The 13954-nt window shown below is 45.4% G+C and overlaps 2 pseudogenes; both read left to right on the forward strand.

Annotated features, from left to right (window-relative positions):
- The first annotated feature begins 975 nt into the window (after positions 1 to 975).
- On the forward strand, positions 976 to 2116 carry LOC130593383 (cytochrome b-like; annotated as a pseudogene).
- An 8231-nt stretch (positions 2117 to 10347) lies between these two features.
- LOC130593384 (NADH-ubiquinone oxidoreductase chain 2-like) lies at positions 10348 to 13449 on the forward strand (annotated as a pseudogene).
- The last annotated feature ends 505 nt before the right edge of the window (positions 13450 to 13954 follow it).

The following is a 13954-nucleotide window of genomic DNA, read 5'->3' on the forward strand; positions in this document are numbered from 1 at the left end:
ACTATTCGCTGCCATCTGTGCCCTTACACAAAACGATATCAAAAAAATCATCGCCTTCTCCACATCCAGCCAACTCGGGCTAATAATGGTCACCATCGGACTCAACCTCCCACAACTAGCCTTCCTCCACATCTCCACCCATGCCTTCTTCAAGGCTATACTATTCCTATGCTCAGGATCCATCATCCACAGCCTAAGTGGAGAACAAGACATCCGAAAAATAGGAGGCCTCCAAAAAATACTCCCAACAACCACCTCTTGCCTAACCATCGGAAACCTTGCACTAATAGGAACTCCATTCCTAGCAGGATTCTTCTCAAAAGACCTCATCATCGAAAATCTAAACACCTCCCACCTCAACGCCTGAGCACTTCTCCTAACCCTCCTAGCCACAACCTTCACCGCCACATACAGCCTACGAATAACCCTCCTAGTGCAAACAGAATTCACCCGCATACCAACAATCAGCCCAATAAATGAAAACAACCCACAAATCACAAATCCTATCACCCGCCTGGCCCTAGGAAGTATCACAGCAGGCCTACTCATCACATCATACATAACCCCAACACAAACCCCACCAATAACAATACCAACAACAACAAAAACCGCAGCCATCATAGTAACAATTCTAGGCACCATCCTCGCCCTAGAACTCATAACCTCAACCCACATCATAACCCAACCCAAACAAAACCACTACTTAAACTTCTCCTCCACACTAGGATACTATAACCCCCTAACCCACCGCCCAAGCTCCACTGCCCTCCTAAACACCGGACAAAAAATCGCCAACAACCTAATCGACTCATCTTGATACAAAAAAATAGGACCAGAAGGACTTGCCAACCTACAAGTCATAACAACCAAAATTTCAACTACCCTACACAAAGGACTAATCAAAACATACCTAGGAACATCCGCACTATCCATCCTAACCATCCTATTATTCCTATAACTCCAAACCCAACCCCAATGGCCCCCAACCTACGAAAACACCACCCCCTACTAAAAATAGTAAACAACTCCCTAATCGACCTACCAACCCCCCCTAACATCTCCGCATGATGAAACTTCGGATCCCTCCTAGGAATCTGCTTAACAGTACAAATCCTAACTGGCCTACTCCTAGCCACCCACTACACCGCAGACACCTCCCTAGCCTTTTCATCCGTGGCCAACACATGCCGAAACGTACAATACGGATGACTAATCCGCAACTTACATGCAAACGGAGCCTCATTTTTCTTCATCTGCATCTACCTCCACATCGCCCGAGGCTTCTATTACGGCTCATATCTATACAAAGAGACCTGAAACACCGGAGTCATCCTCCTGCTCGCCCTCATAGCAACAGCCTTTGTAGGCTACGTCCTGCCATGAGGCCAAATGTCGTTCTGAGGGGCTACAGTCATTACAAACCTATTCTCCGCTATCCCCTACATAGGACAAACCCTAGTAGAGTGAGCCTGAGGTGGATTCTCCGTAGACAACCCCACCCTAACCCGATTCTTTGCCTTACACTTCCTACTCCCATTCATCATTGCCAGCCTAGTCCTCATTCACCTAACCTTCCTCCACGAATCAGGATCAAACAACCCCCTAGGCATCTCATCAAACTGTGACAAAATCCCATTCCACCCATACTTCTCCCTAAAAGATCTCATAGGGTTTTCAATTATACTTCTCCTGCTCACCACCATCGCCCTATTTTCACCAAACCTCCTAGGAGACCCCGAAAACTTTACACCAGCAAATCCCCTAGTAACCCCCCCACACATCAAGCCAGAGTGGTACTTCCTATTTGCATACGCAATCCTACGCTCAATCCCCAACAAACTGGGAGGAGTCCTAGCCCTAGCAGCCTCCGTACTAATCCTATTCTTAGCCCCACTTCTTCATAAATCAAAACAACGCACCTTAGCTTTCCGCCCTATCTCCCAACTCCTATTCTGAACCCTTGCCGCCAACTTATTCATCCTTACATGGGTAGGAAGCCAACCAGTAGAACACCCATTCATTATCATCGGACAACTAGCCTCATTAACCTACTTCACCATCATCCTAATTCTATTCCCCATCATCTCCTCCTTAGAAAACAAAATTCTCAACTAACTCTAATAGTTTACAAAAAACATTGGTCTTGTAAACCAAAGAACGAAGGCTTCCCCCTTCTTAGAGTTAAATCAGAAAAAGAGGACTCAACCTCTATCACCAACTCCCAAAGCTGGCATTTTACATTAAACTATTCTCTGACCCTAAACAGCCCGAATAGTCCCACGAGACAACCCCCGCACAAGCTCCAACACAACAAACAAAGTCAACAACAACCCCCAGCCAGCTACCAAAAACATCCCCACCCCACAAGAGTAAAATAAAGCCACCCCATTAAAATCCAACCGAGTAAAAAACATACCCACACCATCAACAGTACCCACCCCATACCCTCCACTCCCCCACCCCCAAACAACAAACCCCACACCAACAACCAAAACAAGCCCTAAAACATATCCTACAACACGCCAACCTCCCCAAACCTGAGGAAAAGGATCGGCCGCCAACGACACAGAGTACACAAAAACCACCAACATCCCCCCCAAATAAACCATAAAAAGCACCAAAGAAACAAAGGAAACCCCCAAACTCGCTAGCCACCCACACCCTACAACAGACCCAAAAACCAACCCAACTACCCCATAATGAGGAGACGGATTAGAAGCTACCAACAACGCTGCCAAAACAAAACCCACCCCCAAAAATAATACAAAATAGGTCATACGGTTCTTACTCGGAATTACCCGAGGTCTATGGCTTGAAAAACCATCGTTGACATCTCAACTACAAGAACCCACACAAGGGCCCCCTGATCATATAAACTTACTATAAATGACAGGTGGGGCCCTTTTAGCCATATAAGTTCACATAAATAACACAAGGGCCCCCAGATCATATAAACTTACTATAAAATGACAGGGGGCCCTTTTAGCCATATAAGTTCACATAAATAACACAAGGGCCCCCAGATCATATAAACTTACTATAAAATGACAGGGGGCCCTTTTAGCCATATAAGTTCACATAAATAACACAAGGGCCCCCGGATCATATAAACTTACTATAAAATGACAGGGGGCCCTTTTAGCCATATAAGTTCACATAAATAACACAAGGGCCCCCGGATCATATAAACTTACTATAATACTGACAAAGGGCCCCTTTAACCATACAAGCCCCTATATAAGAGGACCCCCCCTACCCCCCCACAGGCATTGTGGGCTATCTTACAGGTTATGTGTATCGAGCATTATAAGGTTGTCCCTTATACAATACATTAACCTTCTTGTGGATTAATACTGTATGTTTTATCTCATTTACTGTTCTTATGGATGGTTGATGGAACAGCTCTACTTTGTTTCTTGGATTAATGTCTCAATGGTTAGTGTCAATAGGTCTGAATGATTTAGGTCAATACAATGCTGCTCTTTAATTTCTTTTAGCTCTAGGATACGACAGTGTTCTGGTTATGGTGGGACTGAATGGTCTGAGGTCATGGGTACTGAAACAGTTTCTTGATGGGCTAGTTTCAGGTACTGGGTTATCTATTGATCGGGTTTCTCACGAGAGATCACCAACCCGGTGTATGTAAGGTTTATCACGACCAGCTTCAGGATCATTCTTTCCCCCTACACCCTTGCACAACTTGCGCTTTTGCGCCTCTGGTTCCTCGGTCAGGGCCATGGACTGTTTAATCTAGCCTCCTATTATCTTCAAAGTCATCGCCTCTAGTCTGCGTACTTCTTGCCTCGTAATCGCGACATCTTTAAGCACTCATGGGCCTCTGGTATTTTTTTCTGGGGTCTTTCACAACACATTTCCTTTCTGACGGTCATACAATCTGACTATGAACCGAAATGGGTGGCGGCCTATTCTAGCCCTCATGGGTTAATTAATGATATGGTTGTAATGCTAGGTCAGTCTCAAGCGTAACACTGATGCACTTTGTCTTGCATTTGGTTATGGTATTCTCACTATCCCTCTACTATGATGCTATTCGGTTAATGATTGTGGGACATGATTTCATACTTTCATTACCTCTAAATTACCAATCAACACTAACAACGTTAACAACGTTTAACAACATAGAACAAAGCTGGCAAATACCCAATAAACTCTTGCCAACAACAAACAAAACACAAACAAAACAAACTCACCGCCCAAATTCACATACTTTTTCCAACCAACGTTCAACCAACATTCAACCATCATCCTTCCACCAAAATATCCATTCCCTCACCCCAACCATCCGTCCATCTTATTTGTTTAAAAATTTACACAATTTTACACACTAAACACACCAACCCTCCTCACAATATCCAATCACCACACCCACTTACACCCTTTATTTTTTTGTTTAACTTTTACTTAACACACACCACCCAAACATCCAACCCACATCCATCCACCCTACATGGGTAGGAAGCCAACCAGTAGAACACCCATTCATTATCATCGGACAACTAGCCTCATTAACCTACTTCACCATCATCCTAATTCTATTCCCCATCATCTCCTCCTTAGAAAACAAAATTCTCAACTAACTCTAATAGTTTACAAAAAACATTGGTCTTGTAAACCAAAGAACGAAGGCTTCCCCCTTCTTAGAGTTAAATCAGAAAAAGAGGACTCAACCTCTATCACCAACTCCCAAAGCTGGCATTTTACATTAAACTATTCTCTGACCCTAAACAGCCCGAATAGTCCCACGAGACAACCCCCGCACAAGCTCCAACACAACAAACAAAGTCAACAACAACCCCCAGCCAGCTACCAAAAACATCCCCACCCCACAAGAGTAAAATAAAGCCACCCCATTAAAATCCAACCGAGTAAAAAACATACCCACACCATCAACAGTACCCACCCCATACCCTCCACTCCCCCACCCCCAAACAACAAACCCCACACCAACAACCAAAACAAGCCCTAAAACATATCCTACAACACGCCAACCTCCCCAAACCTGAGGAAAAGGATCGGCCGCCAACGACACAGAGTACACAAAAACCACCAACATCCCCCCCAAATAAACCATAAAAAGCACCAAAGAAACAAAGGAAACCCCCAAACTCGCTAGCCACCCACACCCTACAACAGACCCAAAAACCAACCCAACTACCCCATAATGAGGAGACGGATTAGAAGCTACCAACAACGCTGCCAAAACAAAACCCACCCCCAAAAATAATACAAAATAGGTCATACGGTTCTTACTCGGAATTACCCGAGGTCTATGGCTTGAAAAACCATCGTTGACATCTCAACTACAAGAACCCACACAAGGGCCCCCTGATCATATAAACTTACTATAAAATGACAGGGGGCCCTTTTAGCCATATAAGTTCACATAAATAACACAAGGGCCCCCAGATCATATAAACTTACTATAAAATGACAGGGGGCCCTTTTAGCCATATAAGTTCACATAAATAACACAAGGGCCCCCGGATCATATAAACTTACTATAAAATGACAGGGGGCCCTTTTAGCCATATAAGTTCACATAAATAACACAAGGGCCCCCGGATCATATAAACTTACTATAAAATGACAGGGGGCCCTTTTAGCCATATAAGTTCACATAAATAACACAAGGGCCCCCGGATCATATAAACTTACTATAAAATGACAGGGGGCCCTTCAACCATATAAACTCACCATAAAATGACAGAGGGCCCCTTTAACCATACAAGCCCCTATATAAGAGGACCCCCCCTACCCCCCCACAGGCATTGTGGGCTATCTTACAGGTTATGTGTATCGAGCATTATAAGGTTGTCCCTTATACAATACATTAACTTCTGTGTGGATTAACGTTTTATGTTTTATCTCATTTACTGTTCTTATGGATGGTTGATGGAACAGCTCTACTTTGTTTCTTGGATTAATGTCTCAATGGTTAGTGTCAATAGGTCTGAATGATTTAGGTCAATACAATGCTGCTCTTTAATTTCTTTTAGCTCTAGGATACGACAGTGTTCTGGTTATGGTGGGACTGAATGGTCTGAGGTCATGGGTACTGAAACAGTTTCTTGATGGGCTAGTTTCAGGTACTGGGTTATCTATTGATCGGGTTTCTCACGAGAGATCACCAACCCGGTGTATGTAAGGTTTATCACGACCAGCTTCAGGATCATTCTTTCCCCCTACACCCTTGCACAACTTGCGCTTTTGCGCCTCTGGTTCCTCGGTCAGGGCCATGGACTGTTTAATCTAGCCTCCTATTATCTTCAAAGTCATCGCCTCTAGTCTGCGTACTTCTTGCCTCGTAATCGCGACATCTTTAAGCACTCATGGGCCTCTGGTATTTTTTTCTGGGGTCTTTCACAACACATTTCCTTTCTGACGGGGTCATACAATCTGACTATGAACCGAAATGGGTGGCGGCCTATTCTAGCCCTCATGGGTTAATTAATGATATGGTTGTAATGCTAGGTCAGTCTCAAGCGTAACACTGATGCACTTTGTCTTGCATTTGGTTATGGTATTCTCACTATCCCTCTACTATGATGCTATTCGGTTAATGATTGTGGGACATGATTTCATACTTTCATTACCTCTAAATTACCAATCAACACTAACAACGTTAACAACGTTTAACAACATAGAACAAAGCTGGCAAATACCCAATAAACTCTTGCCAACAACAAACAAAACACAAACAAAACAAACTCACCGCCCAAATTCACATACTTTTTCCAACCAACGTTCAACCAACATTCAACCATCATCCTTCCACCAAAATATCCATTCCCTCACCCCAACCATCCGTCCATCTTATTTGTTTAAAAATTTACACAATTTTACACACTAAACACACCAACCCTCCTCACAATATCCAATCACCACACCCACTTACACCCTTTATTTTTTTGTTTTACACTCATCACCACATCACCCACCGCCCCAAAACCCAAAATACCCTCCCTAAAAACACCCAGAACACACGAAACAAAACAAACAAAACACACACCTCGTCCCTGTAGCTTAAATCAAAGCATGACACTGAAGATGTCAAAATGGGTATCTTTCCCCCAAGGACAAAAGACTTAGTCCTAACCTTACCATTAATTCTTGCTCAACACATACATGCAAGTATCTGCGCTCCAGTGCAAACGCCCCCAACCCTCTACCAAGGGCAAAGGAGCAGGTATCAGGCACACCCACACACCGTAGCCTAAGACACCTCGTCCAGCCACACCCCCACGGGTACTCAGCAGTAGTTAACATTAAGCAATAGGCGCAAGCCTGACTTAGTTAGAGCAATCCAGGGCCGGTAAATCTTGTGCCAGCCACCGCGGCCATACAAGAGGCCCAAATTAACCGTACACGGCGTAAAGAGTGAACCTAGATTATCACCAACCAACTAAGATTAAACCCCGACCCAGCTGTCATAAGCCTAAGACATCCAGAAACCCAACTCAAAAACGATCTTAACTTCCATGATCTATCCCACCTCACGAAAGCTAGGACACAAACTGGGATTAGATACCCCACTATGCCTAGCCCTAAATCTTGATGTTTCCCATACACAAACATCCGCCCGAGAACTACGAGCACAAACGCTTAAAACTCTAAGGACTTGGCGGTGCCCTAAACCCACCTAGAGGAGCCTGTTCTATAATCGATAACCCACGATACACCCGACCACTTCTTGCCAAAACAGCCTACATACCGCCGTCGTCAGCCCACCTTCATGAAAGCACAACAGTGAGCCCAAAAGCCCACCAACAACCCGCTAACAAGACAGGTCAAGGTATAGCCCATGAAGTGGAAGAAATGGGCTACATTTTCTATAATAGAACATACTCAACGAAAAGAGGCCTGAAACCTGCCCCTAGAAGGCGGATTTAGCAGTAAAGAGGGACAATCAAGCCCCCTTTAAGACGGTCCTAGGGCACGTACACACCGCCCGTCACCCTCTTCACAAGCCCCCAACCACATTAACTTATACCACAACAAATAGCTGAAGACGAGGTAAGTCGTAACAAGGTAAGTGTACCGGAAGGTGCACTTAGCACATCAAGGCGTAGCTACAACACAAAGCATTCAGCTTACACCTGAAAGATATCCGCCACACATCGGATCACCTTGAAGCCTACCCTAGCTCCACCAACCACAATCAAGAACCCACTACCCCCACAAACTAAAACATTACCCCAAACCCAGTATAGGTGATAGAAAAGTAACTCGGACGCTATAGAAACAGTACCGTAAGGGAAAGATGAAATAACAATGAAAATCAAGCACCACACAGCAAAGATAAACCCTTGTACCTCTTGCATCATGATCTAGCAAGAATAACCAGACAAAGAGAACTTAAGCCTGCCCCCCCGAAACCCAAGCGAGCTACTCACAAGCAGTTACCCTGAACCAACCCGTCTCTGTTGCAAAAGAGTGGGATGACTTGTTAGTAGAGGTGAAAAGCCAACCGAGCTGGGTGATAGCTGGTTGCCTGCAAGACGAATCTAAGTTCCCCCTTAGCCTCCTCCACCCGGACACAAACCAACACAAACCCACATGTAGCAGACTAAGAGCTACTCAAAGGGGGTACAGCCCCTTTGACAAAGGACACAACCTCCACTAGCGGATAACTCCACCCACACCCAACCTACCCGTGGGCCTTAAAGCAGCCACCCCCAAAGAATGCGTCAAAGCTCTATAACCCTAAAAAATCCACAAACAACACGACTCCCTACCCCCCAGCAGGCTAACCTATAACAATAGATGAACTAATGCTAGAACGAGTAACCAGGATAACACCACATCCCCTCAAGCGCTAACCTAAACACCATTAACAGCACAACAATACCACAACCCCACCCACGCCCAAACATTGAACACACCCCGTTAACCCAACTCAGGAGCGCTCAACTAGGACGATTTAAACCTGCAAAAGGAATTCAGCAAACCCAAGGCCCGACTGTTTACCAAAAACATAGCCTTCAGCTAAACAAGTATTGAAGGTGATGCCTGCCCAGTGACCCACGTTTAACGGCCGCGGTATCCTAACCGTGCAAAGGTAGCGCAATCAATTGTCCCATAAATCGAGACTTGTATGAACGGCTAAACGAGGTCTTAACTGTCTCCTGCAGACAATCAGTGAAACTGATCCCCCCGTGCAAAAGCAGGGATGAACACATAAGACGAGAAGACCCTGTGGAACTTCAAAATCAATAGCCACCACACACCCAAACAAACCTATCTAGGCCCACTAACCCCACACACTGGCTAACATTTTTAGGTTGGGGCGACCTTGGAGAACAAAAAATCCTCCAAAAATCAAGGCCATAACCCTTAACCAAGAGCAACCCCTCAACGTGCCAACAGCACACAGACCCAATAAAATTGATCAATGAACCAAGCTACCCCAGGGATAACAGCGCAATCTCCTCCAAGAGCCCCTATCGACGAGGAGGTTTACGACCTCGATGTTGGATCAGGACATCCTAGTGGTGCAACCGCTACCAAGGGTTCGTTTGTTCAACGATTAAAAGTCCTACGTGATCTGAGTTCAGACCGGAGCAATCCAGGTCGGTTTCTATCTATGACTTAACTCCTCCCAGTACGAAAGGACCGGAGAAGTAGGGCCAATACCCCAAGCACGCCCTCTCCCCAAGTGATGCCCACAACTAAATCACCAAAGGAACTAAAAATTTTCCCCCCCGAAAATGGTTGCTAGTGTAGCAGAGCCCGGCAAATGCAAAAGACTTAAACCCTTTACTCCAGAGGTTCAAATCCTCTCTCTAGCTCCCCTATGACCTGACCAAACATTCCCCTAATCTACCCCATCATAACATTATCCTATATAGTCCCAATCCTAGTCGCCGTAGCATTCCTCACATTAATTGAACGAAAAGTCCTAAGCTACATGCAATCTCGAAAGGGACCCAACATCGTAGGCCCCTTCGGACTATTACAACCTGTAGCTGATGGAATTAAACTATTCACTAAAGAACCAATTCGCCCCTCCACATCCTCCCCCCTCCTATTTATCACAACCCCAATACTAGCCCTCCTCCTTGCACTAACAATCTGAGCCCCCCTCCCTCTCCCATTTTCCCTCACAGACCTAAACCTAGGCCTTCTCTTCCTCCTCGCAATATCCAGCCTAGCAGTCTACTCAATCCTATGATCAGGATGAGCATCAAACTCAAAATATGCCCTAATCGGCGCACTACGAGCAGTATCCCAAACCATCTCCTATGAAGTTACACTAGCCATCATCCTCCTATCCGTAATCACACTAAGCGGAAACTATACCATAACCACCCTCACCACACTACAAGAGCCCCTATATCTCATATTCTCCTCCTGACCCCTCGCCATAATATGATTCATCTCAACCCTAGCCGAAACAAACCGCTCCCCCTTTGACCTCACAGAGGGAGAATCAGAACTAGTCTCAGGCTTCAACGTAGAATACTCCGCAGGACCATTCGCCCTATTCTTCCTAGCCGAATACGCAAACATCATACTAATAAACACACTAACCACCCTCCTATTCCTAAACCCAAGCACACTAAACCTACCTTCAGAATTATTCCCACTCATCCTGGCCACAAAGACCCTGCTCCTCTCCTCAAGCTTCCTATGAATCCGAGCCTCCTATCCACGATTTCGATATGACCAACTCATACACCTCCTCTGAAAAAACTTCCTTCCCCTAACTCTGTCCCTCCACCTCTGACACACTAGCATACCAATCTCTTACGCGGGCCTACCTCCTTACCTAAGGAAATGTGCCTGAATGTAAGGATCACTATGATAAAGTGAACATAGAGGTACACCAACCCTCTCATTTCCTAACAAACTTTAGAAAAGCAGGAATCGAACCTACACAAAAGGAATCAAAATCCTCCATACTTCCTTTATATTATTTCCTAGTAAGGTCAGCTAACAAAGCTATCGGGCCCATACCCCGAAAATGATGGTTCAACCCCTTCCCCTACTAATGAGTCCTCTCACAAAACTTATATCAATCACAAGCTTACTCCTAGGAACAACAATCACCATCACAAGCAACCACTGAATAATAGCTTGAACAGGATTAGAAATCAACACCCTAGCCATCATCCCCCTAATCTCCAAGCCCCACCACCCACGAGCCATCGAAGCTGCAACCAAATACTTCCTAGTACAAGCAACTGCTTCCGCACTACTACTCTTCTCAAGCATAATCAATGCACAATCCACCGGACAATGAGACATCACCCAACTCACCCACCCACCCTCACAACTCCTACTGACCACCGCAATCGCCACCAAATTAGGACTAACCCCATTCCACTTCTGATTCCCAGAAGTACTCCAAGGATCCTCCCTCATCACAGCCCTCCTCCTATCAACAGCAATAAAACTCCCACCCACCTCCCTCCTACTCCTAACATCACACTCACTAAACCCCACACTACTAACCATCATATCCATCATATCCATTGCCCTTGGTGGCTGAATAGGACTCAACCAAACACAAACCCGAAAAATCATAGCTTTCTCTTCCATTTCTCACCTAGGCTGAATAACTATCATCATCATCTACAACCCAAAACTAACCCTACTAACCTTCCTCATCTACACCTTAATAACAACCTCCATCTTCCTCACCATAAACACAACCAACACCCTGAAACTACCAACACTAATATCTTCATGAACTAAAACCCCCACACTAAACACAACCCTCATACTCACCCTTCTATCACTAGCAGGCCTCCCCCCACTAACAGGATTCCTACCCAAATGACTCATCATCCAAGAACTCACCAAACAAGAACTAACCACAACAGCCACAATCATCTCCATACTATCACTCCTAGGACTATTCTTCTACCTACGCCTAGCATACTGTTCAACCATTACACTCCCCCCCAACCCATCAAACAAAATAAAACAATGATCCACTAAAAAACCAATCAGCGTTCTAACTCCCATACTCACCTCCATATCCACCCTACTCCTACCACTCTCCCCCATAATCCTCACCACCACATAAAGAAACTTAGGATAATATCAAACCAAGGGCCTTCAAAGCCTTAAACAAGAGTTAAACTCTCTTAGTTTCTGCCAAGATCCGTAGGACACTACCCTACATCTTCTGAATGCAACCCAGACACTTTTATTAAGCTAGGACCTTCCTAGGCAGGTGGGCTTCGACCCCACGATAACCCTAGTTAACAGCTAGGTGCCCCAAACCAACGGACCTCTGCCTAAAAGACTCTGATGTGCCTTAAACACATATCAATGAGCTTGCAACTCAACATGAACTTCACTACAGAGCCGATAAGAAGAGGAATCAAACCTCTATGAAAAGGACTACAGCCTAACGCTTAAACATTCAGCCATCTTACCACATTTACCTGTGACCCTTAATCGATGACTATTTTCAACCAATCACAAAGACATTGGCACCCTCTACCTAATCTTCGGCGCATGAGCAGGCATAATCGGTACCGCCCTAAGCCTACTCATCCGTGCAGAACTCGGCCAACCAGGAACCTTACTAGGAGACGACCAAATCTACAATGTAATCGTCACTGCCCATGCCTTCGTAATAATCTTCTTCATAGTAATACCAATCATAATTGGGGGGTTCGGAAACTGACTAGTTCCCCTCATAATTGGTGCCCCAGACATAGCCTTCCCACGCATAAACAACATAAGCTTCTGACTACTTCCCCCATCTTTCCTCCTCCTACTAGCTTCATCCACAGTAGAAGCAGGAGCCGGTACAGGATGAACAGTTTACCCACCCCTAGCCGGAAACCTAGCCCATGCTGGAGCCTCAGTAGACCTTGCCATCTTCTCCCTTCACCTAGCGGGCGTATCATCCATTCTCGGAGCAATCAACTTTATCACCACCGCCATCAACATAAAACCCCCCGCCCTATCACAATATCAAACCCCACTATTCGTGTGATCCGTCCTAATCACAGCCGTACTCCTCCTACTATCCTTACCAGTCCTAGCCGCCGGCATCACCATACTCCTTACAGACCGCAACCTAAACACCACCTTCTTCGACCCAGCTGGTGGAGGAGACCCAATCCTATACCAACACCTCTTCTGATTCTTTGGGCACCCAGAAGTATACATCCTAATCCTACCAGGATTTGGAATCATCTCACATGTAGTGACCTACTACGCAGGTAAAAAAGAACCCTTCGGCTACATAGGCATAGTATGAGCCATACTATCAATCGGATTCCTTGGATTCATCGTATGAGCCCACCACATATTTACCGTAGGAATAGACGTAGACACTCGAGCATACTTCACATCAGCCACCATAATCATCGCCATCCCAACCGGAATCAAAGTCTTCAGCTGACTAGCCACACTACACGGAGGGACAATTAAATGAGACCCCCCAATACTATGAGCCCTCGGGTTCATTTTCTTATTCACTATTGGGGGCCTCACAGGAATCGTCCTAGCAAACTCCTCACTAGACATCGCCCTACACGACACATACTATGTAGTAGCACACTTCCACTACGTCCTCTCAATAGGCGCTGTCTTCGCCATCCTAGCAGGGTTTACCCACTGATTCCCCCTATTCACCGGATATACCCTAAACCAAACATGAGCTAAAGCCCACTTCGGAGTCATATTCACAGGCGTCAACCTAACTTTCTTCCCCCAACACTTCCTAGGACTAGCGGGCATACCACGACGATACTCTGACTACCCAGACGCCTACACACTATGAAACACTCTATCCTCTATTGGCTCACTAATCTCAATAACTGCCGTAATCATACTAACATTCATCATCTGAGAGGCTTTTGCTTCCAAACGAAAAATCCTACAACCAGAACTGACCTCCACCAACATCGAATGAATCCACGGCTGCCCACCTCCATATCACACCTTCGAAGAACCCACCTTCGTCCAA

This window comes from Pezoporus wallicus, unplaced genomic scaffold (genome assembly GCF_028554395.1).
Source record: "Pezoporus wallicus isolate ANWC-B61680 ecotype Strahan unplaced genomic scaffold, APGP_CSIRO_Pwel_v1 contig_14122, whole genome shotgun sequence".
Taxonomy (NCBI): Eukaryota; Metazoa; Chordata; class Aves; order Psittaciformes; family Psittacidae; genus Pezoporus; species Pezoporus wallicus.